This window comes from Crocuta crocuta, unplaced genomic scaffold (assembly GCF_008692635.1).
Source record: "Crocuta crocuta isolate KB4526 unplaced genomic scaffold, BGI_CrCroc_1.0 scaffold207, whole genome shotgun sequence".
NCBI classification, from domain to species: domain Eukaryota; kingdom Metazoa; phylum Chordata; class Mammalia; order Carnivora; family Hyaenidae; genus Crocuta; species Crocuta crocuta.
Genome location: NW_027531996.1, coordinates 3,548,013 through 3,572,134, shown reverse-complemented (window position 1 = coordinate 3,572,134; position 24,122 = coordinate 3,548,013). Strand labels below are relative to the sequence as shown.

Here is a 24,122-nt window from a genome sequence, read left to right as displayed (position 1 = left end):
TCTTGCTAATCCTTTATCTTTCACAAACACAGAAATAACAATTAGATTCCTGGAATGAAAAAGGGAGGTTATGTTCTAGAATGTGTCACCTCCTCACTGAATGCAAATAAGGAGACAGGGAGAAGAATAAAAGACCTGGATAGAAACAGCACGCTTCCCCACTTCTTGACGGATGGAAGATGTCTGTCTGCGGTTTCATTATTCTAGGTACTGGGCCCTTTCTCTGAGAGGACAGGGGAAGGCTCAGGGTAGGGGCAATTCTTTGAACCCCCTGATAATTTCTTTTGGGAACCAGAGAGGCCCGGCCACAAGGTTGGAATAAGAGGCTTTTCCACGCGCATACACATACGCGTGCGTGTGTGCGCACACACACACTCACAGGCAGGAGAATGGATGTGACATGCCAAAGTTCCTGGGAGTTTGATCCAGGTCTTCAACCATTCCAGAGGACAGACTGAGTCACAAGTCACTAGGGACCATATATGATAAAAGAACTTCTGTTTTCATCTTTTAGTCTGCCTACCAATAATACAGATTTAGAGAGGCAGGAAATACCCTCAAGGAGCTTACATTCTAGAAGAGGAAGCTGAATGTTCACATTTGAAATTATAGAGGTAGCACAGAACTGAGGCTAAATTAGCTAAATGAAATTTGGGTTGATGTAAAGTTAATCCAGGAAGGCTTTTTGAGAGGTGAGATAGACCAAGTCACAGATCCATGAAGTCAAATAAATCAAAGACAAGCTGAAGATGTAAAAGAGACAGGACATTTAACACAATGTGCATGTGCACACACATGTAGACACATACATGTGCATACACACACACACACACACACACACACACGGTGAGAACTGGCTGTGTATCTAAAGCAACAAGCGATTCACACCAGGACATTAGAAGCCAGGCTTGACCAATTTTAGGAGATATTTGGGGTTAATGCTCTTTGAACCCCATCAAGCCAGGCTGTCTCTCAATGGCTGGACAGTGACAAAGATGACCGACTAAGGGAGAAAGGAGGTCCCAACCAGCCCATGAGACATCCTGCAGCTGATCCAAACCCCAGCTCTGCAGGAGCAAACAGCTCCCTAATTCAGGCAACCGTCTTTAAAGCCAAGTTGTGAAAGAAAAACTAGAAGGAGCCAAACAAACCTCAACGATCCTGATGCCAGGACACCAGCTCACATACTGGTGCATTGCTGCTATCTGCATACCAGCTGAGCTAATGGGAGTCCCAGTTACAGATTGACTCCTCAGGTCTGGGAAGGTGGTGGAGCAGGGGAGGTTGATCGAGATCAGACCACAATCAGTGGACCAGCAAGCCGGGCTGTGACAGGCTGTAGCCTTAAAGAGGAGGTAGACAACAGCTTCTGAGCAGGCTGCAAAGCAGGCTGCTGTCATGACTCAGAAGAAGGCCCTCAAAGAAGCTGGAGGCCATCTCCTCCACTCCTGTCCATCGCAGGGCCAGGAGACAAGATGGGCTGAATTCTTACAGCCAGCCACTGGGTTCCTCTCCCCTGCAAAAAAAATGGATTCATTACTAGGAATCCATGCTAGTTGCACCTTTCTCCTCCCACACCTGCACCCACCACTTCCACCACTATTAGGACCATGTCTATAGAGGCCCCGGCCAGGTTCTCAGCACTCAACTACTCCCTCAGGGTGCTGGGGACTGGCCACACACAAAAGAAGGAACTTCTCTGGCTCTCACACACAAATCCCTAGTACCAGCGACCCAAGAGCACTCAGCCTACACCTCTATCGCTCTCCTAAGTATGCCCTCTGCCCTAAAGTCACAGCAAATCAACATTCTCAATAATGAACTCATCGAAATAGGATATTTGCATAGCTTCAAATCATCTCCCTCCAAACGTGTATTATTACCTGGTTGTTTTACCATATCTCCAAAAATTCTTTGCTACTCCTTCCTCCAGAAGGTGGAGCTTAATTTCCATTTCCTTGGGTATGGACTTTGTGATTCACTTCTAACAAAGTATGGGAAGAGTGAGATAGTGATTTTTCAAAGAAAATCCTGATGATCAATTATCCACAGAGGGCAGAGTTTGCAGCTTCTCAGGAGCAGGAAAATCTTTCTAGTTCATCTGGATAATAAGGTATGTAGAGGCAGGAATACTAGATTATTCTGCAAAATTAGACTGAAAGAGAAAGAGGGCCTTCTAGAGCTCATGTCCCCCGTAATAAGTCATATTGAGATGTCCTTCCTGGTACAAGTCAATGTGAAGGGTACTTCGCGCCTGTGGTATTCTTCCTAAAAGCCAAAAACACTGGGGAAAGCTGAGAAATTATCACAGATTGGAGAAGATGGAGGACTGAATGGAACACAGTATCCTTGATGCAATCCTGGAATAAAAGAAGCTCAATGGGAAAACTGGCAAAAGTAGAATAAAACCTATAGTTTCCTTACTAGTATTGTACCAGTGTTAACTTCTTAGTTTGGATTAATGCTCCATGATTATGTAAGATGTTAACGTTAGGGGAAGCTGGGTGAAGGGTACATGGAACTCCATACTATCTTTGCAACTTTTCCGCATATTTGAAAATATTTCCAAATCAACAGCTTTTGGTATTTAAAAAAAGAACTCAGTCCTGTTCCTCCCTCTCCACATTAAAAAAAACCCAACAATACCTCTCTATCCTAACATCCCCATTTATGTTGCTTTATTTCACAAAGTCAATGTCGCAGCGTTCTTTCCTTTCCCAGAACACACCAGGTCCCCTTTTGCTTCAGGAACCCTGCTCAAAAAGAACCGGTTCTTTTTGAAACTCGCCCCCTCGCCTTCCTGCTGCTGGCCCCATAATGCTGGCCCAGAAGGGTCAGTCCCGAGCCGAACTTCCCTGTGAGTCTCCCACTGTCCACACTCCCCACTTTGGATCTTGGGCGTCTTTTGGTCTGCAACACTCATTTCGATCTTCAGAGCTGGAGAATGCCTTTGCAGGAGTAACACTCCTCTAGAAAGCTTCCACCGTAGGCTTTCCCTCCCGCTTTCCCCACCTACTCCTCAAAGGCAGCGCACCCCCAGCCATGGGTGTGAACAGCACAACAGTGCCTCCTGGTGACCGGTGCGGGGAACTGCAGAGTCAGCAGCTCTGCACGCCCACCACTGCTTGGGAGCTGGGCAGGCGCCCGGTCTCCTTTGCTCCTTCTCATCTGGGTGCCCACCCTTTCTCAATGTGTTGCCGGCTTTCTCTCTGTAGCTTTTGCTCATACTTCCCAGGGTTTCTTCACCTCCTCTTTTGGTTACATTTGTGGACAAACTAATGGCTTTAACTGAGACCAATAAGAAGGAGCCTCTATATAGCGAACAGGGAGGGGGGAGTAGCAACCTTGAGTTCTGAGCAGAAATTAGATCAACTAAAGACTTGGCCCCCTCCGCTTCTAAAACCTTTGAAACTACTCAGAAATTCCATTCAGATTTTCCATAAGCCTCTCTCGACTTGCTCATCCTTTTCCTATTTTTCCTCAAACTCCAAAGTTCAAAATGAAAAATTTCATCTATTTTTATTCAATACTATCATATTTCTCTTTTAATTACCAGCCTTGCAAGAGTATTGTTTTCTACTATTTTTCATGGCAAATGCACAGTACTTAATCTATACTATGGGTTAAATAGGTTTTTGGCAGCCAGCCCTGGAGCCGTGCCAGCACTGATATCCTTGTTGTTATGGGAAAAGGCTTCAGACAACTAATTCAAATGAATTTTTGGAACTCAACCCATTTATAAGTCAGAGTCTGCATGCGCTGCCTTGGATGGTTATTTGATTGGTTTGGGGGGAGGGGGAGCATGTAGGTCTTTCTTGTTTTCCAAATGAACTCATTCAGTATGCAACAAATACATATTAAGGCCTATTACAGGAAGGCCCTATGCTATAGCGGCCCAGGGGATGTTAGGGGACCCGGGCAATCCTGCCCTCACGGAAAAGGAAGCAGTCAGGTCCAAGACCAGGATGCAGGTAAGGGCCGCAGGGGGGTATGTATTAGTCAGGGTTCACCAGAGAAACATTTATAGGATATATACATCTCATGAACATCATATATCATATATAGGTACCGATATAGATACCTATGTATAACACATATATTGGGAGAGCGAGAATTATTTTAAGGAATTGACTTACATAATCGTGGAAGCGGGAAAATCTGAAATCTGGAAGGAAGGTGGGCAGGCGAGGTAAAAGTTGATGCAGTCTAGAGTTTGAAACCTGAGGGTACCTGGCTAGCTCAGTGAGTTAAGCGTCAGACTTAGGCTCAAGGCATGATCTCACGGTTCGTGAGTTCAAGCCCTGCATGGGGCTCTCTGCTGTCAGCACAGGTCCCACTTCGGATTGTGTGTCTCCCTCTCTCTTTGTCTCTGTCTCTCTCAAAACTAAATAAACATTAAAAAGAAAACCCTGCAGGCCAGCTAGAAGGTGAGAAGCCTCGGGATTTTTTTTATAATGCAGTCTTGAAGGAGAATTTCTTCTCCTTCTTTGGGAAATCTCCGTCTCTGCTCTTCAGGCCTTCAGTTGATTGGACGAGGCCCAACTGCATTATGGAAGTTAACCTGGTCCTCTCAACATCTACTGGCTTTATATATCAATCACATCTTTAAAAATATCTCTGCAGCAACATCTAGACTGCGTTTGAGCAAACAACTGGACGCCACAGCCTCGCCAAGACAGCACAGAAAAATAACCATCCCATGCCAGAAGCTCAGTGGGCCAGAAAGCTCAAAGGTGGCGCTCTCCTCCCGTTCTAGGGCATCAGGTACAAGCTGAGACTTGAGTTCTGAGCCAGGTGGACAACGGCACATCTTTCCACATCTTTCCACATCCCGAGTGGTCTCGTCCCTGACACGCTCCCAGAGTTCTCCACGGTACTGAACTCGCCCCCACACTCCAACACGGACGTGCCCCGCACTTCCTCAAGTACCTGGGAGGCTCGGCAAGCCCCCCAGTCGCCCTGGATGCGAAGGGCAAGTTCAGGCTTGCTCCACTGGGTACCCACCTAAGGCCGGGAAGGCAGACCGGACAGCGCAGGAAGGAGTGTCTCCCCCACCCCGTCTTTCCCGCGGGCTCGTCCGTGGCATCCGCTGCACATTCCCGTGTAAGATTGTGAGTCTGTCCCTCGGACCCCTGAGGCCGAAGCGCNCCGCCCCCCCCCGCCCCCCCCCGCCTCTCCTGAGCATCTGGCGCTGCCGCCTGAGCAGTCCGTCAGCCTTACGCCGCTGTCACCACGAGACGTGGCGGAACGAAAACAAAAGACATGACAAATTTGTCCTTTTCTCTTTCATAATTAACCAAAATATCTCAGCATGTAGCAAAGCACGGCTCCTAATTAACAGACAGGCGAGAGGCGATTAAGAAAAAAAGCTACCGCCCCTCTCAACACCCCTCCCACACACANGTCAGACAGGAAAGACAGAAAGAGCCCAGTCCCCAGTGAGGCAATTAATATTTCACACCTGCCAAAGCAAAGTGGCCAGGGGAGGGGGAGGCGCTGAGAGGGCGGCTGCGTTGTCACAAGGCCAGAGTGTGCAAAAGCCAAGTGGGGACAGGCCTTCTGTTGGGCTGCGGGAATGGGCAGGCCAGGCTGGCACAGAAAACAGCTCTTAAGGGCGTGCATAGAGTGGGGGCAGGGGACCATTGGGCAGAACAAAGGATCTGCGATTCTACATACTCCTTGGCTACCCTGCTACCCCGTTTCCCAACTCCCAGCTCACTTATGCACTCCATACACACTCCAGCCCCCTGGGGGAGCAACATGGAGATCTAAGGGGTGGGGTGAGCAAACAGAGTAAGCAGGCACAAAACCGGTGACCCCCAGCCGCCACCTCATTCATATGTTGCAGGGGAGTCATATACAGTCAAGGCAATATTTAAAATTTTGTTTACACTTATTTATTTTTGAGAGACAGAGCATGAACAGGGGAGGGGCAGAGAGAGAAAGGACACAGAATCTGAAACAGGCTACAGGCTCTGAGCTAGTGGTCAGCACAGAGCCTGAAGTGGGGCTCGAACCCACAAACCCTGAGATCATGACCTGAGCCGAAGTCGGACCCTCAACCGACTGAGCCACCCAGGTGCCCCATCCGAGGCAATATTTATGGCTGACCCTGTCTTCCACACGTACACATCCTCACACCCTCTCTTGTCAGTGACCCATGTGCACACATAGGTGTACTTACACATATACTCACACTCACATTCATGTTTTTATGCATTCACACACAACCATCTCCAAGTCAAGTAATCAGCCAAGAGTTCGTGACTATTTATTATGTTCAAGTCCCTGCCCCCTGAGATTCTAACAAGAGTTATAGAGATGGAACTGCTATAGATTTCCAAATGAGAGCAGCTGGTACTCCAAAGTCATGCCAGTAAGTGACACTCATGTGACATGAGTGGCTTCCCAGCTTCGCTGAACACTTACTAGCTATCAGGATGGCTCACTAATTACTCCATGTTCCTTACCTCATTCATTGCCTATAAAAATTCTACAAGGCACATAACACGATCACATTTACATGGAAGAAACCAGAGATTCCTGGCGGTTAGGTGTCCCACCCACGGTGGAAAGGTACCAAAGCTGAGATTTAAGTTGTGTTGTGTCTGATGCAAAACTCCTGTCGCTTACTCACTCGCGTAGCCAAAAAGTGGAAGCAGCACAAATGTCCCGCCACAGGTGAGTGGATAAACCACATGTGGTCTAGACATACAAGGGAATAGTATTTGGCCTTAAAAAAGAAGGCAGCGCTGACACAGGCTACCACATGAATGATCGTGAGGACGTTACGCTAAGTGAAATAAGCCAAGAGGAGAGACACTGTGGGATTCTGCTCATATGAGGTACCTAGAGTATTGAATTCACACAGACAGAACACAGAAGGGTGGTTGCCAGGGGCCGGGGGAGAGGGTGGGAAATGGAGAGTTAGTGTTCAATGAGCTGATGACAAAGTTCTGGAGGCCGATGGTGATGATGGCTACACAGCAACGTGAATGTACTTCGTGCCGCTGAGCTACACACTTGACAACGGGGAAGATGGAGATATTTGTGGTGTGTGTGTTTTACAATTTTAAAGACAAAACAAAACAAAAAAAAACTTGTGTGTTCACTACCACCCCACGGGGATAAAGGAGAAAGCAAGGTCACTGCAGTCTTGGTGGCCAGCGAGAGGAGGAGCGAAGTTCGAATGGGGCCCTGAGGGAGGGACCGGCTGTCATGGTTAGAGTTCAGGCACAGGAAGTGGCAAAATACCCAACAAAATGCGCGGGAGTTTCCAGGACCTCTTTGGAGGAGGAAATTGGTGGAAACCACTTCCATCCAGAGGAAGCCATCTATTAGAGATGAGTCTAGAAAGAAGTCCTGAGCTGAGTGAGAGGTTGGTTTCGATGTCATTCAGGTTTCTTCCACAGTAAAGGCTTTAGGATTCCCAAGGACAAATATTGAAGAGTGGTTGAGTCTAACTGAAGGGTAGGATCCTAAGAAGGCAAGAGACCACTGAGGCCCGATGGGCGGCCATGTGTGGGAGCTGAGGCCAGGCTCAAGAGGTGAAGGACCCACAGGCAGTGGGGAGCCCTTGAAGGGCTGAGCCGGGAGTGTCAGGGGGCCCTGTGACGTGAAGAGACCGTTCTGACTGAGACAGAGGTGAAGGTGTCCAGGAACAGAGTAAGCACTAGAGAACTGGAAGGAGAGAGAGGCCTCACACGGTCAGGAGCAACTGCTCGTGCGGAATACACCGGGTGAGAGAAGAAACGGGGTGGCTGCAAGGCTCTCTGGATGAAAAAGAGGAGGCTTTCAACACGTTCGGACAGAGGAGACAGCCCATAGGAGGAAAGCCAGTGAGGGACGGAACATCCACTGTGGCCTGCGGTGCAGTCCTGTGTCCTCGACCAGGAATGGTAACGACATGCCTTACGCTGGCGGTGCTTGTCTACCCTCCAGTGCACATCTACACCCCGTCTGCTTCTCTCTGACCCCACTGCTGGTGCCCTGGTGCCAGGCATAGCCCCCTGCTTCCCTATGGCGTCGCTGAATGGTCGATGCACACATCGTCATCCCGATCTACCGACGAGGAAACTAGGTTCTGGGAGGTGGAGGTAGGTTTAAGGATGACTAATACTCATGATCCTATTCAAAAGCCTAAGTGCCCCAACTCAAAATCGGGGCAATTCTCAGGTGCAGGGACTAATGAGGACATTTACCATCATTCTCCTCCCTGGGAAGTTTATAATCCATCCAGGTTAATCAAAAAATGCATGCAGGTAAAATGGACAGTGCATATCTGACTCCAGTGTGAAGGCAGATGGGAGGTCACAGGCTTTAGTGACCCACGCACACAGCTGGGATCTCACTGTGGCCCCTTCTCATGGCGAGATCATGAGATCATGGAACACTTCTTAGTGACCTTCAACATATTCATCTGTAAAATGGCTATCACTTCTTCATTTATCCACCCCTTCCACCTGTTGTTCGTTTAGTTAAAAGTAAATCTTGTACAGGGCATTGTACTGGGCACTGGGGACAGAGACTTGAACACGACAAGCAAGGTCTGCCCTCAAGAAGCGTCCATTCTAGGGATGCCTGGGTGGTTCAGTCAGTTGAGCATCCAACTTCAGCTCAGGTCATGGTCTCAGGGTCCGTGAGTTCAAGCCCTGGATCAGGCTCTGTGCTGACAGCTGGGAGCCTCGAGCCTGCTTCAGACTCTGTGTCTCCCTCTCTCTCTGTCCCTCCCCTACTAACTCTCTCTCTCTCTCTCTCAAAAATAAATAAACATTAAAAAATTTTAAGAAGCTTCTGCTCTAGTGCGTGGGATCTGGGAGTGGGTAGAAAGGGGCTGTGCTGTAGTCCAGCCAGGAGGCAAGTCTTGGATTAGGACGCTGGAGTGGGAATGGAGAGGGAACAAACGCAAGTTCCGTACTAGAGGTAAAATTAACAGACCTGACTGATTGCTGTGACTTTAAAACCAGAACAAGAGTCAGGGGGCGGGGGAGGGACTCCTATTATAAGAATTAAAGGGGCGCCTGGGTGGCTCAGTCAGTCAAACAGCTGACTCTCGATTTTGCCTCCGGTCATGATCTCACGGGGTCCTAGGATTAAATCCTTCATCCGGCTCCATGCTGAGCACAGACCCTGCTTGGGATTCTCTCCCTCTCTCCCTTTCTCTCTGCCCCTTTCTCGCTTGTGCACTCACTCTCTGTCTCTTTCTCTCTCAAACTAAATAAATAAATATTAAAAAATAGAATTAGAAACACCACACACAAAATACTCAGCATAGCACCCAACGCATACTGCTGCTCAAAGATGGTAGCTTTGTTACTGTGAGCACTGAGGGAACTAGAAATGAGTCTGAGAGTAGTTTCTGCAGAGGAGGGCTGGAGAAATGGAGAACAATTTCCTAGGGAGGTGAATTTTGAGCCAAGTTTAAAACAGAGGAGGGAAGTGGATTGACATGAGGGTGGAAGAGGAGGGTGTCAAGAATTTCTGGTGGGAGGCAGAATGGACGGACCAAACTCAGGTTTGGAAGTGAGAACCGTGAGCCATCAGACAGCAGAATCACTCAGGGTCACATATATGAGGCTTCTGCTTCATACACAAGTAAGATGTATGTAGCACTTTATCTTTTTAATGTTGTATTTATTTTTGAGAGAGAGAGAGAGAAAGAGTGTGAGCAGGGGAGGGTCAGAGAGAGAGGGAGACAGAATCTGAAGACAGGCTCCAGGCTCTGAGCTAGCTGTCAGCACAGAGCCCGACATAGGGCTCCAGCCCACGAACCATGAGATCATGACCTGAGCCAAAGTCGGGTGCCTAACCCACTGAGCCACCCAGGCGCCCCATGTAGCACTTTAAAATAAAATAAAACCAAATCCAGATCCTCAAGATGAATTCCTGACTCCTCTTCAGGTCTATGAGCTTACACTGGGAGATTTGTCCTCATTCGCAGACCCTCCCCTTCTATGCACCCCCAGAAGGAAAAATGGAGCCTAAGAGGTCCCGACCAGGGGCCAAGCGGGGACCAGCGCCTGAGCCCAGAGCCATGTCAACGCACCTATAGCCAGTCTCCTGGGAGTGTCTGCTAAAAAGACAGCCCACTCAAGGGCCCTTCTGGATCTTTCTCTTTAGCAACTGCTGCCCATGCAATTTCTGCTTAACTTTCCACCCCCCGCTCTCTGAAGGCTGCGTCGTCTAACCCGGCAAAGCTACTTGGGCCTCTGGGTGGAGTATCTCTATCCCCAGCACACACAGCACCCCCACCTCAGCCCCCACAGGCCTGGATGCTGCCCTTTGGGTGAGCAGCAAAGGCCCAGCCTTATGGAGGGTGTGGGGGCGTGGCCGGAAGCAGGTTACCCCACAGCAGGGGATACCTCCCCAGTCCTAGCTGCCACCTATTCCTGACTCTGTAGTCCAGCACTTCTCCAAGTAGGGTCCACAGATCACCTGGGGTCCCCTCAGACGCTTTCAGGGGTCCCTAAGGTCAAAATATTTTTATAATAATAAGACATTATTTGTCTTTTTCAGTGGGTTGACATTTGCACAATGGTGGACAAAACTGCTGATGCTGCATGAATCAAAATATTAGCATCAAATTGAACTAATAGTCATTTCAGTTTTTTCCTCACCACACGCTCACAGTAAAAAAAAAAAAACCTACTTTTACTTACAAGTGTTTCTTATGAGCCAGTGGAAATCATTAATTTTATTAAATCTCCACCCTTGAGGACATATCTTTTTAATATTCTGTGTGACTGAGACGTACACGTTTTCTGCTGCATATTGAAGCCCAGTCCTCATCTCAAATAAAAAGCATTTGTAGGATCGAGTAGAGAACTGAACTAGTTACTCCTTACATGGAACGCCATTTTTATTCGAAAGAACAACTGTCAAGCTATTGTTATTCCAACTTGTGTTTTGGTACATTCTTTTTCAAAAATGAACAAAATGAGATACCATATGTAGAAAACCTGAAAGACCACCAAAATACTGCCAGAACTGATAGATGTACTCAGGAAAGTCACAGGATTCAACATCAAGGTACAGAAAGTTGTTGCATTTCTATACACCAATAATGAAGCAGCAGAAAGAGAAATTAAGAAAACAATCCCATTTACAATCGCACCAACAAACAATGAGACATCTCGGGATAAATCTAACAAAACAGACCGTGCTCTGAAAACAATAAAACATTCATAAAAGAAACTGAAGGTGACACAAAGAAATGGAGAAGATATTCCATACTCATGGATTGGAAGAACAAATATTGTTAAAATGTCTATACTATCCAAAGCAGCCTACACATTTAATGCAATCCCTATCAAAATACCAACAGCACTGTTCACATAACTAAAATTTGTATGAAACCACAAAGACCCTGAATGGCCAAAGCAATCTTGAAAAAGAAAAGTAAAGCTGGAGAGAGACATCACAATTCCAGACTTCAAGTTATATTACAAAGCCGCAGGGGCGCCTCGGTGGCTCAGTCTATTAAGCCTCCGACTTCGGTTCAGGTCATGATCTCATGGTTCATGGGTTCAAGCCCCGCGTTGGGCTTTGTTCTGACTGCCAGCTTGGAGCCTGGAGCCTGTTTCGGATTCTGTGTCTCCCTCTCTCTCTCTGACCCTCCCCTGCTCACACTCATGCTCTCTCTCTCTCTCTCTCATAGAAATAAATAAAACATTAAAAAGAAATTTTTAAAAAGCTGCAGTAATCAAAAGAGTATGGTACTGACAGAAAAAGAAACATAGATCAATAGAATGGAATAGAAAACCCAGAAATCAACCCACAATTATATGGTCAATTATCCTGTGACAAAGCAGGAAAGAATGCATACTATGTACATATGTGTGTGTGTGTGTGTGTGTGTGTAATGGAATATTATTTATCCATAAAAAGAATGAACTCTTGCCATTTGCAACAACATGAATAGACCTAGAGAGTATAATGCTAAGTGAAATAAGTCAGAGAAAGACAAATGCCATATGATTTCACTCGTATGTGAATTTAAGAAACAAAATAAATAGGAAAAGGGAAAAAAAGAGAGACAAATCAAGAATCAGACTCTTAACTATGGAGAACAAGTTGATGGTTAACAGAGGGGAGGTGGGTGGGGGATGGGGGAAATAGGTGATGGGGCTTAAAGAGTTCGCTGGTTGTGATGAGCACCGGGTGATGGATGGAATTATTGAGTCATTATATTATACAACTGAAACTAATAGTAACACGGTATGTTAACTAACTGGAATTAAAATTAAAACTTAAAAAAAAAGTGGTTGGGGCATGTGGGAGACTCAGTCAGTTAAGCATCTTCCTTCAGCTCAGGCCATGATCTCGAAGCTTGTCGGTTTGAGCCTCGTGTTGAGCTCTGTGCTGACAGCTCAGAGCCTGGAGTCTGCTTCGGATTCTGTGTCTCCCTCTCTCTCTCTCTGCTCCTCCCCCACTCATGTTCTGTCTATCTCTCTCAAAAGTAAATAAACGTTAAAAACATTTAATAAGAAAGTAAAGTTGTTGGTTTCATTAAACGAACAAAAAAGTGAACAAAATGAGCCTGTCACGTAAACCAATTGACAAATTTGTGTGCAAGGATAAAATTTGGCTTTCATGTGAAAATTAGAATTTTGGAAAATGTGTCCTTGTCACCATGAACTGGACAGCTTCCCAAAATTTAAAATCCTTCCTGATGAGGTCAGTGGTGATAATAACAAGTCTGATGGGGTTTTTTAAATCTTGTATAATGAAATGTGTCAACAGTTGGAAGAGCCACATAACTCAATGAAATAATATTTTCCAAATGTCCAATGCATGATTCTACAAGATGGTACATAGATAAAAGGGCCATTGGGAGTAGAAGAATCACCAATGCATTTTCATACAATGCATACAATTGAGTATGAAAGGTTCATTGATATGGTTTAAAATTCTGCATCGCAAATAACCTCTAAGAAACTGTCCTTTATTGGGACACCTGGGTGGCTCAGTTGGTTAAGCGTCTGACTCTTGATCTCTGCTCAGGTCATAATCTCAAGGTTCATGAAATCGAGCCCCACATCGGGCTCTGTGCTGACAGCGGGGAGCCTGCTTGGATTCTCTCTCTCTCTCTCTCTCTCGCTCTCACTCTCGCTCTCGCTCTCTGTTTCTCCCCTGTCCCCCCTCTCAAAATAAATAAGTAAAATGTAAAAGAAACTGTCCTTTTTTGAGTTTTAGTATAGGATCAGAAATGAATAGCCACAATTCTGAAAAAAAAAAACTATTAAAAACTCCTACCTGCACATTTGGGTGAAGTTGGGCTTCCTTCATGTATTTCAACCAAAACAACATATCCCAACAGACTGATTGCAAAAGGAGATGGGATCCATTTAGACACTAAAGAGATTTGCAAAAATGTAGAACAATGCCACTCTACAGATAAATTCCTTTTATTTCGGAAAATGTTTTTCGTAAGACAGTGTGATTTATGTTAACATGCAACCACTCTATTACTGTTAATTTTTAATACATTGACAACAAGTGCTTCAAAATAAATGTCTTTTTTGATTTCTAATACAGGAAAGATTGCGTTAAGAAATACAACCCACATAAAGAAATGCTGTTTTTGATGCTTTTTAAGAGTGTGAAGGACTCCTCATACCAGAAAGTTTGAGAGTCCCACTCTATCTCACTATTCCCCCTGACACCACTATCGCCTCTGCTTGGGCCTGGAGCCCTAGTGTTCTCCATGCTTCCAAGTCCCAGTGTCTAGATCCTAATACACAATGTCCGCCCTAGATCCATAGTGCACCCCCTGGCTTTCCCAAGGGTTCCCTTTCAAGGCGGCCAATGAGGGCTCCAGCCTGCTGTGTGTCCCTCGTCCTCACCATCTACCCCTGCTCACACACAACAACAACAACAACAACAACAACAACAATACTTGCTCCTATAGACAATAAAGATCCAATTATTCCTTGGCATAGCCTTTGATCCTGGCAGAGTCAACTTCTCAGGCTTTATTTTGTCTGTAATCCCCAGATGTTAATAGTTACAGCCATCCTTCTCGGATCATTGTGCAAATTAAGTGAGACGGTGTATACCAGATCCTCTCCATCTGCAGCCCACTCTCCACCTTTCCATGACCTGCTCTGAAACCCCGGAGGCTTTCCGTTGGGTTTGGCCAGTGGTAGGCACTGGTGTGCGTGTGGGGAGGGGGTGCCATAGGGCAGCAGGAGAAGGAGGCTGGAGGGCTCGTCTCCCTCCTACAGGTGCACACACGGGTATGCACATGCGTGTGCTCGTCCGTCTCTGCGTGCACACCCACAGTCAGGCAGTGTCTGTAGAAGAGGCAGAGCTCCTGTGGGACAGCCCCTCACCTGGGATGTCTCTCTCTCCCATTGTCCTTCAGGTCCTGGGATGAGCCATCTTTGGTCCTGAGGTGCCTGACCACTCCTTGCTGATTTCCATCAACAGCTCACACCTTTGTGAAAAGCTCCTTCCTGAAATTCTCCAGGATCACATTGTCTGGGTGTGCCATTCAGCTCCTGCGGGGACTTTGACTGAAAGACCCAGATGTGAAACATGGTAACTGTGGACATTTCCATACCAAAGAAATGTCCTTTTCTTTCTTTCTTTAAATTTTTATTTAAAAATTTTTTTAATGTTTATTTTTGAGAGAGAGAGAAAGACAGAGCATGAACAGGGGAAGGGCAGAGAGAGAGGGAGACACAGAATCCAAAGCAGGCTCCAGGCTCTAGGCTCTGAGCTGTCAGCACAGAGCACAATGCAGGGCATGAACCCACGAACCACAAGATCATGACCTGAGCCAAAGATGATGGTTAACCGACTGAGCCATCCAGGTATCCCATTTTTTCTTTCTGATCTCATCTTCTATGACCATTGGGCACCCCCAGCTCCTGGTTCACCTTCCTAGGAAGGAAAGAGGAGACAGGAATTTTGTCTCACTCAGTGTAGATTATTCTTCCTGCCACTTATGTCCACGGCGCTGCATAAGGGGTTTGCAAAGAAACTCAAGAAAAAAACCAAGCTGCGCTTTTCCATCTCTATGCCTTTGCTCCTGATGTTCTGTGTACCTTGAGTGTTTTCCTTCCATCAGTGAAAATCCTCAGATTTTACCTTCTTAAGAGAACTTTTCATATTCCCCAAACATAAATAATGTCTTTCTCCCCCAAACACCTCTTTTAAAGCACTTGTCTCTTTTTAACTTGTATTATTCAATTTGACTCAATGCACATTTATCCAATGCTTATTTTATGCCAAGCCCTAAGCCAGACACTAAGCAATGCACGGAAAACCATTCAACACTACCTGCCTTACGGAAGCTTGCGTTCTTGCTGTGGAGACAGAAACATAAATACTTATGATGCAGAGGGAAAGAGGTCATAAAAGAAGTTTATAAAAATTCTGTAGGCTATGGTTAGAGGAAACACTATGGAAACATCTAGATAGATGTGGGGAGACCAAGAATAATAGAAAGACAGTAGGACCCTCTTCAGGGAGTAGGTTCAGGGAGACTGGAAACCTCAATCTAAGAGAAGCCCAGCAGCTAGGCAGTCAACTGGCAGAGAGCAGAGAAGCAGTCATTGTCAAGGGTACTTGCTACATCAATGAGCCTGAGGCCACCTTTAGGTCCCTGCTGGTCTGCTCTTGGCCTGCAAGGATGACATAGGACCTCCCTGTGCCCTGTTGAACAAACTCAGAGCTGCCTGGTGGGCCAATGGGCCAGCAGAACATTGAGGGCTGATGCTTCCCACACAGAGTCACAAAACTGGACCAGAGATGTTAATGGTGAATTCCATCATGAGGCCCCAAACAACTAGTTGGGGTCTCAGGGGTCATCAGGCCAGGCACCAGCCTAGACCAGCCATTCCACAGGAGAGAGCAGGCAATTGGGAATGATGTTGTGTGACTCTAGGACATCCTTCTCCCCATGGCAGCATCAGGTCTTATCACCCACAATAAAGAGGACCAGGGAGAAGGAGAAGACATCTCCAAGACTGAGCATTTACCCAGGAAGAATGAGTCACCAGTTCCTGAAAAGATGGCAAACTAGCATAAGCTGCTAGCTTCCTCACCCAAAATTAGTGTTGGAGAGATGAGAGTAGAGAAAATAAGTCATGTATCTGTGGATCTAAACATAAAACTGTGAGAAATCCCTGGGAGACAGAAGGCGCCTGAAAACTGAGAATAGTTGTGGGTCTGAAAGGGACAGGTGGATGGATGAATAAGAACAGAGGTGAGAAGCCCCAGTGGGAGATTAGGTGGGCTCTCCAGCTTTGCTCCTGTATGCCCTTCCCCCACCCACTCAGACCCGCACCTACACCCACACTCACACCCACACCCACTCATACCCATACCCATAGTCTCACCACCCTATCTCTCTCTCTCTCTCTCTCTCTCTCTCACACACACACACACACACACACACACACTCACACACACACACAAGAGCTATGTTGAGATGACCACTGTCTACTTAGGACAATCAGCATCACAACCCAGACCTCTGGGATTCCAAAATTATCAGAGAAATCTTAAAACTCTGCTGGAGTAAGAGTTAATGGGACAAGTAGTGTGCTTCCAGTTGCCCTTGGGTGCTCCCTTATCTAGGGGCTCTCTGACTTGGAGCTCAACCCCTTCCCTCCTCTTTAAATTCACCGGAAGGTAATAAACTAGGATTTCAGCTCCTCCCCCTACATATTACACCAGAATAACTGTATCCCCAAGGGAACATAAGTTTATAGGTCAACATAATTTGACCCTTGGGAACAATAACACTTTTTTAAAAATGATAACAGGGGTGCCTGGATGGCTCAGTTGGTTAAGCCTCCCACTTGACCTCAAGTCATGATCTCACAGTTCATGAATTCAAGCTCCACATTGAGCTCTCTGCTGTCAGCACAGAGCCCTCTTCAGATCCTCTGTCTCCCTCTGTCTCTCTGCACCTCCCCCGTTTGCGCTCTCTCTCTCTCTCTCTCTCTCAAATACATATATACATACATACATAAAATTTTAAAAACTTTAAGAAGATAACAAACTGAGCATCACGTATCCCATGAAGCAGGATAATTGGGACAGATAGATCAGGATTTTAAAATGAGCATAATAAATGTTCTGAACAAAAGAGACACCATTGAAAGGTGAAATAGGTAGAAGACATAACAAATAAACTAATAGAGGGGCATCGGGGTGACTCAGTTGATTAAGCATCCGACTTCAGCTCAGGTGATGATCTCACGGTTTCTGGGTTCGAGCCCCATGTCGGGCTCTGTGCTGACAGCTCAGAGACTGGAGTCTGCTTCAGATTCTGTGTCTCCCAATCTCTCTCTGCCCCTCCCCCTCTCACACTCTGTCTCTGTCTCTCTCAAAAATAAATAAACAAAAAATAAATAAACTAATAGAAAGATTGTGTGTAAATAATAATTGAAATAAACAGAAGACATAAATAGCTGGATGGATAAATTTCAAGAGAGAATGTGTAAGTTGGATGATACTGGGGAATTCTCCTGGAAGGCAGCAGAGAAGATACAAGGATAGAAAATTTTAAAGTAACTCTAAGACAAGTTTGTAAGCACACAGAAGTACTAACACCCAGATAATGGAATTCCAAGAAAGTGGGAGAAAAAAGAGGGGAGGAGATATTTGAAGAAATAAGAATAGAAGATGAAAGACCCCAGACTGAAAAGAGTTACAGAGTCCCAAATAGGATAAAAAAGAAAAACTCACATCTAGATATATTTTAGTTAAATTAAGAAATCCAAGATACAAAAAAGTGCCTAAGTTTCCAGAAAGAAAAACAAGTCATCTAAAAAAAAGTTAAAGACTCAGGTTTTATCAGATTTCTTAACAGTATGTTGGATACAGGAACACACAGAGAAATATTTCCAAAGTATTAAAAGAAAAGAACATTGAACCTAGAATTTTATATATAGCCACATTATCATTTATATGCAAAAATGTCACCAAGATATTTTCAGGCATATGAGGTTTACCACACAAAATCTCATTTTGATAACTCTCTTGAAAGAGCACTCAAAAAGAAATAAACCCAGGAAAATACTGCAAGAGAAATTTGATGGAAGAATGATCAAATTCTAAAACAGCAAGTATCAACAAAAGATTAGAAAAGAAAACACATATTTATAACCCTCAAAGCTAAGAGTTTAGACATTAGCAAGCACATAAACATAAGAGCAGGTTTCCAACTGAAGATAACCACCATAATAATAAAAGTGGAAGATATAACTTTTAAATAAGTATAAGAAAATGTATCTATGTAATGGGAACCATAACAGAAGAAAAATTTAAAACAAAAAAAACCCACAGAATAAATGGAAAATATGAAATAATATGGCAGAAATAATATAGCAACAGGCCTAGGTGCATAAGAAAATGTATTCTATGATAAAGGTGGCATCTCAAATGACTAGAAAAAGATGGAATTTTAAATAAAGCATGTTGAGACAACTGGATAATCATTTGGAAAAGATAAAATTGGAATCATACCCCACACTCTGAAAATGGATCAGACATATTTGATGTCTCAATGAAACCACACATGTATTAGATGAATACAGGTGAATTGCCTCATTATTTTGGATTGGGAAAAGGCTTTCTCACTAGGACTCAAAATCCAAAATCAATAAAAGATAATTCAACTACATAAAGAAACCTTTTACATGGCTAAAATCACCGTAAACAAAGTCTAAAACACATTATATACTGGGAAAATATATGCAACACATAGCACAGATAAAGAGCTAATATCTTATTATGTAAACAACTCATAAAAATCAAGCAGAAAAAGCCCAAAGAGACTAAACCAAAAAAAAAGGGGAAGAGGTTGGGGGGTGAGAGGGGGAGCTCCTTAAATATATAAAAAGATCACTAGAATATGAAAATTTTAAATTAAAAATCCATCAATACCATTCTGCAGCTCTAAGATAGGCAAGATTTCAAAACTTCATAAAACATTCTGTTGACAAGGATATGGGAAAAAAGACACTTGAAGTTAACGCTGGCAGGAATGCAAAATGGTGCAACCTCACAAAAGTGATTTGACAGTATCTGACACAATTATATATGCATTTAACTTTTTACCCAATAATCCTATTTACACTTATTTACTCTGAAGCTCCATCTCCAAAAAATAGGAAACAAAAGGTGCACAATGTTTTTCATTGTAGCTTTGTTTATAATAACAATATTGGAGACAATCTATATATGCAGACGCAGAACAGATAGGTAGAATGTCATTGTATATCTGTACCTTGGCATAACATGTAGCTGTAAAACTGAAAATTTTCTCTACAAATTGATGTGAAGTGATTTCCAGGATATTTTTATGTAAAAGGCATGGATAATATGCTCTGTTTTGTAAGAAGGAAAGTGTAATAAGAATACATGCCCATTTTTGTAAAAGAAACGCAGGAAGAATAAATCAGTGAAATTGGTTACCTGCAGGGAGTGATTGAAAACAAGGAGGAAGAAGGACAGAAACTATTTCAAATGTACTGTTTTTATGGTTTGGATAAATATTAGTAAATATAGTAAATATTTTACTACACACAAAATAAAATTAAATCACCAAACATGGGGGCTGGGGGACGGGAAAGACCCTGAAGTTGAATGTAAACAGAAACAAATGAACCTATCTGTATATTAAATTGGTAAGATAACTATACAGAAGGGGAAAAATCAACCCAATTAACTTTTTTTAAAAATTTTTTAATGTTTATTTATTTCTAGGAGAGAGAGAGAGACAGCGTGAGCAGGGGAGGGTCAGAGAGAGAGGGAGACACAGACTCTGAAATAGGCTCCAGGCTCTGAGCTGGCAGTCAGCACAGAGCCCGACGCGGGGCTTGAACCCACGAACCGCGAGATCATGACCTAAGCGAAAGTCGGACGCTTAACCGACTAAGCCACCAAGGCGCCCCCCTAATTAACTTTTGAGCATAATATTTGGACTGTACATTCTCAGTGAGACATTCTCTAAAAATAAGAATGGCAAAGAAATGGTGAACTTTATCCAACAGTATTGTTTTGATGGTGGTATGGGTATTGCCATTCCAAAACTATTTTGTATGTATCATGACAATGAGCAAATGAGTAAATATATTGATATTTCTGAGAACCAAGGTGCTTGAAACCCTGTTAGGGAGAATTATTGTACAAGAATGAGAGACACATAAGGAAGAGGGAAAGGAGAGGAAGAATCCTCTAGTAGTAGATTGGAATTAGAGCTGTGAATACCTGATTTTTTTAAGCATTCATTTTTCTTCAAACTTACTGAGATATGACTAATGTACGCTAGCTGCATGTACTTAAAGTATGCAATTTGTTCAGTTTTGACAAATGTACATTCAAATAAAACCATCACCACCAAAATGATAACAAACATTTCCATCATTCCTAAAAGTTTCTTTGTGCTCTTCAACACCCATCTCTCCCTGTACTTCCATCTGCATGAAACCAATGATCTTTTTTTCTGTCAGTATAGAATAGAGTACATTTTCTGGAATTTTATAGAAATAGGAGTATATGATATGTGAGGTTTTTTTGCTTGATTCTTTCATTAAAAATTATTTGAGATTCATCCATGTTGTGTATCAAAGTTCATTCCTGTTTATAGTTTTTATTCCTAAGATTGAGATGGCTCTGTTATTATGTTCATATAAGTTTATAAGTATTATACCTACCTAATGAATGGTCCCTTTTATCATTATACAATGTCCATCTTTATTTCTAGTGATACTCCTTATCTTGAAGCCTATTCTATCTGATCTTAACATAGCCATTCTACCCTTCTTATGCTTATTATTTGCATGGTATCTATTTACTTTAAATCCACATGTATCTTTGTATGTACAGTATGTCACCTGAAGGCAGTGTATAATAGAGACTTGCCTTTTGATCCATTCTTTGCCTTTTAATTGAAGGGTTTAAACCATTAGCATTTAATGTAATTATTAATATTGGGGATTTAATTCCACCATTTTACCATTTGTTTTCTATTTTCTCCTTTATTTTTGTAACTTTATCCTCTTTTTCTAGTCTTCGTTGGGACTATTTAGATACTTTTTAGCATTCTATTTTTATTTATCTATTTACTTATCTACATATTTATTTACGAATTACTTTTTGAGACTGAGAGAGAAAGAAAGAGAACTTGAGAGAGCACAAGTCAGAGAGGGGAAACGGCAGAGGGTGAAAGAGAATCTCAAGGACGCCCCACATCCAGTGCAGAGCCTGATGTGGGGCTTGATCTCACAACTGTGAGATCATGACATGAGCCGAAATCAAGATGCTTAACCAAATGAGCCACCCAGGCATCTCTAACATTTTATTTTAATTTGTCATTGGCATTTTGGCTACATCTCTTTGTATTATTTTGTACTTTTTGCTCTAGAGATTACAAATATATATACTTTCATGTTTGAGTAAAATGTAGAAGTTTTGCAATCATATAGACTCCTTTATTATTCCCCTCAACTGATCTTTATGTTATCATTGTCATTTGTATTGTATCATCATGTAATCTTTGCTTTTGATGATAACATGTGTTTTAAAAACTTAAAAGTGGGGGGAGGGGTGGGAAACGGTCTCTTATATTTACCCAGTTATTTGTTTCTGTTCTTTTCTGTTCTCTTCCTTCCTCAAGACCCATCTTTCTTTTGTTATCATTTGCCTTCAACATGATAAATTCCCTTTAACAATTCTTACAAAACAGGTATTCTAGTGACAAATTCTCTTAGTTTTCCTTCATGTGAAAATAGTTTAATTTTGACTTCATACCTGGAGGATATTTTTGCTGGCTATAGAATTCTGGGTTGATGGTGCTTTTCTTTCAGCACTTTAAAAATGATGTTCCACTGTCTTCAGTGTTCTAATGAAAAATTTCCTGTCATTAGAACTCTTGTTCCTTTATATGTAAAGTGTAGGTTTTCCTCTAGCGGCTTTCAAAGGTTTTTCTTCACCTGAATTTTCACCAGTTTGATTCTGATGGGTCTACATGTGGTTTCTTTAACTTTATCCTGTTTGGAGTTCATTAAACTTCTTGACTCTTGAATCTGCCAACACAAAATACAATAAAAATTTAATAAGATATTAACAAGAGCCTGAAGCAGATACAGTGAGGGACCCGAAGAGAAGCAGTCAGTTCTACCAAGGTGATGAAGGGAAAGAGATGCCTGGGAGTGGCTATAAGCAGGGAGTGCAGGAGAGGCAGTCTAGACATAGGGGCAGTGTAAGCAAAACCATGCAGTGTGACCATGCAGATCTCAGCTCTTCATTCTCCAGGGCTCTTTCACTTCACATTACCTTTTTCAAATGAGTGTGTGTGTGTGTGTGCGTGTGTGTGTGTGTGTGTGTGTTTTAAATAACCATTTGGCTTTGTTTTGTGAAATTCTTCTTTTTTAATGTTTATTTTTGAGAGAGAGAGAGAGAGAGAGGCAGAGCATGAGCGGGAGAAGGACAAAGACAGGGGTAGACACAGAATCTGAAGCAGGCTCCAGGCTCCAACGTGTCAACACTGAGTCTGACACAGGACTAGAATCCACAAATCATGCGATCATGACCTGAGCTGAGGTCAGAGGCTTAACCACCTGAGCCACCCAGGTACCCCTGTTTTGTGAAATCCTTAATGACATGTCTCCAGAAGGGACATGTTTTCTCACTCTGTCCTATCATTTAAGGGCAAGAAAACCCCTTCTCCCTTTCCCTGTATCTTCGGAGGAGGTCTAACAAGGGGCTTCACAAATTAAAACAGCAAACAAAACAAGAAAAAAGCAAAAACAAAACCATAAAAACACTGCTGCACTTTGGACACCATGTGGAGACTAATTCCGGTTTGTCACTGTATGAAAATACGGTGGCAGAACAAAGAAGCTCAGTTTTTCCTATTAAAAAAGCTGCCTCTTTAGACAGTAACAAGTTAATTGGTTTAAGCAGTTTGAGACTCTTAGAAATAGAAGAAGCAAAAAAATTTCATCTTCTCACCCAAACTTGTACCAATTAAAACTAACCCTCCAAACCTTAGATGTTTATCCAGCATTAATTACTACTTTTAAGGGGCTAAAATTAAGTGCTTTGTTGGTTTCTCTAGATAATTTACATATCATTACTTTACAATTCATGTTGCAATGATTTTTACTAAAATTAGTAAATGAAAATGGAATAATATTACCTCTAAGCTTTCAGGATCTCAGGGTCATAGCCATTTCTTTTTTCTTCTTTAAGACTATAATTGTCAATTTAAAAAAATATATATGTAGAACCTAATGATTTATTTTAAAAAGGAAAGCATGAAATAAAAATGAGTTAGTATTTACAATTTCACCAGACTTGTGTCAAGCCCACAATTAAGGCTTTATAATATAGAGGGCAAGAAGAAAAAACAGAAAGAACCAGAGAAAAATCAGCCAGAGTAGAGAAGAGAAGGACAAAAAAAAAAAAGTAAAACAGAGGAAATGACATTGACTTTGTTGACCCAGCATCTTCAAATTTATGTAACTATGGAGCTCAAAGAACAGCCAGGCACCCACTAGTGCTCCTCGGGACACAGTTTGGGAAACTCCGGTTATAGCCATCCTGAAACCCCAGCCAGGAGTAGCATGTGTCATTTGTGCAAAGAGCTTGAAGTTCAAAGACAAAGACTGGAGCACTTCTGATTGCCAACAGAGGGAAGCAGCCCTGGGTGATGACAATTCAGTCCACAGCACTGTCTCCCACAGCCTACCTCTTAGGAGACGCCTGGCCAAGGCTAGTCTGGTGGTGGGTGTGAAGTGTTTGGTGAAGCACGATACGCCCATGGGACATTTCTGCTACTCATTCGGGCTCTGGGTACCCAGTGCGGGTCCACACAAAGTTTGGGGGATGCACACACGATGTGCCCTATTGTCTGGAGGCCGGCACCCTTGCCGTGCCCTAGGGGAGGCAGCACAATAGAGGGCAAGGAAACAAAGATTCCCAGATCATACATCCTACAGGCAAGAATTAGTTCTTATCATAGACTTCTCGGTTCCTCCTTTATTCCATCCCCCATCTTCCCACTCCCTGGTCCTTCAGTGCTTCCTGGCTGCCTCTTCTGCCTATCACCCTCCCCAATCTCATTTTCCCCCTCCTCCTCCTCTCTCTCTCTCTCTGCC

The 24,122-nt window shown here is 43.5% G+C and overlaps 1 long non-coding RNA gene across 3 annotated transcripts in view; it reads right to left on the bottom strand.

The window, feature by feature from the left end:
• LOC144240723 (uncharacterized) overlaps positions 1-24,122 on the bottom strand; it is a 36,714-nt gene that overhangs the window by 8,122 nt on the left and 4,470 nt on the right. For 2 of the 3 annotated variants that reach the window (XR_013337819.1, XR_013337820.1), the window contains exons 2-3: positions 21,772-22,046; positions 13,485-14,516 (exon numbers count right to left, since the gene is read on the bottom strand). This is a non-coding gene — a long non-coding RNA (uncharacterized LOC144240723). Of the gene's footprint in view, positions 1-13,484; positions 14,517-21,771; positions 22,047-24,122 lie in introns of those variants that run through there. The other variant, XR_013337821.1, reaches the window with a different exon arrangement.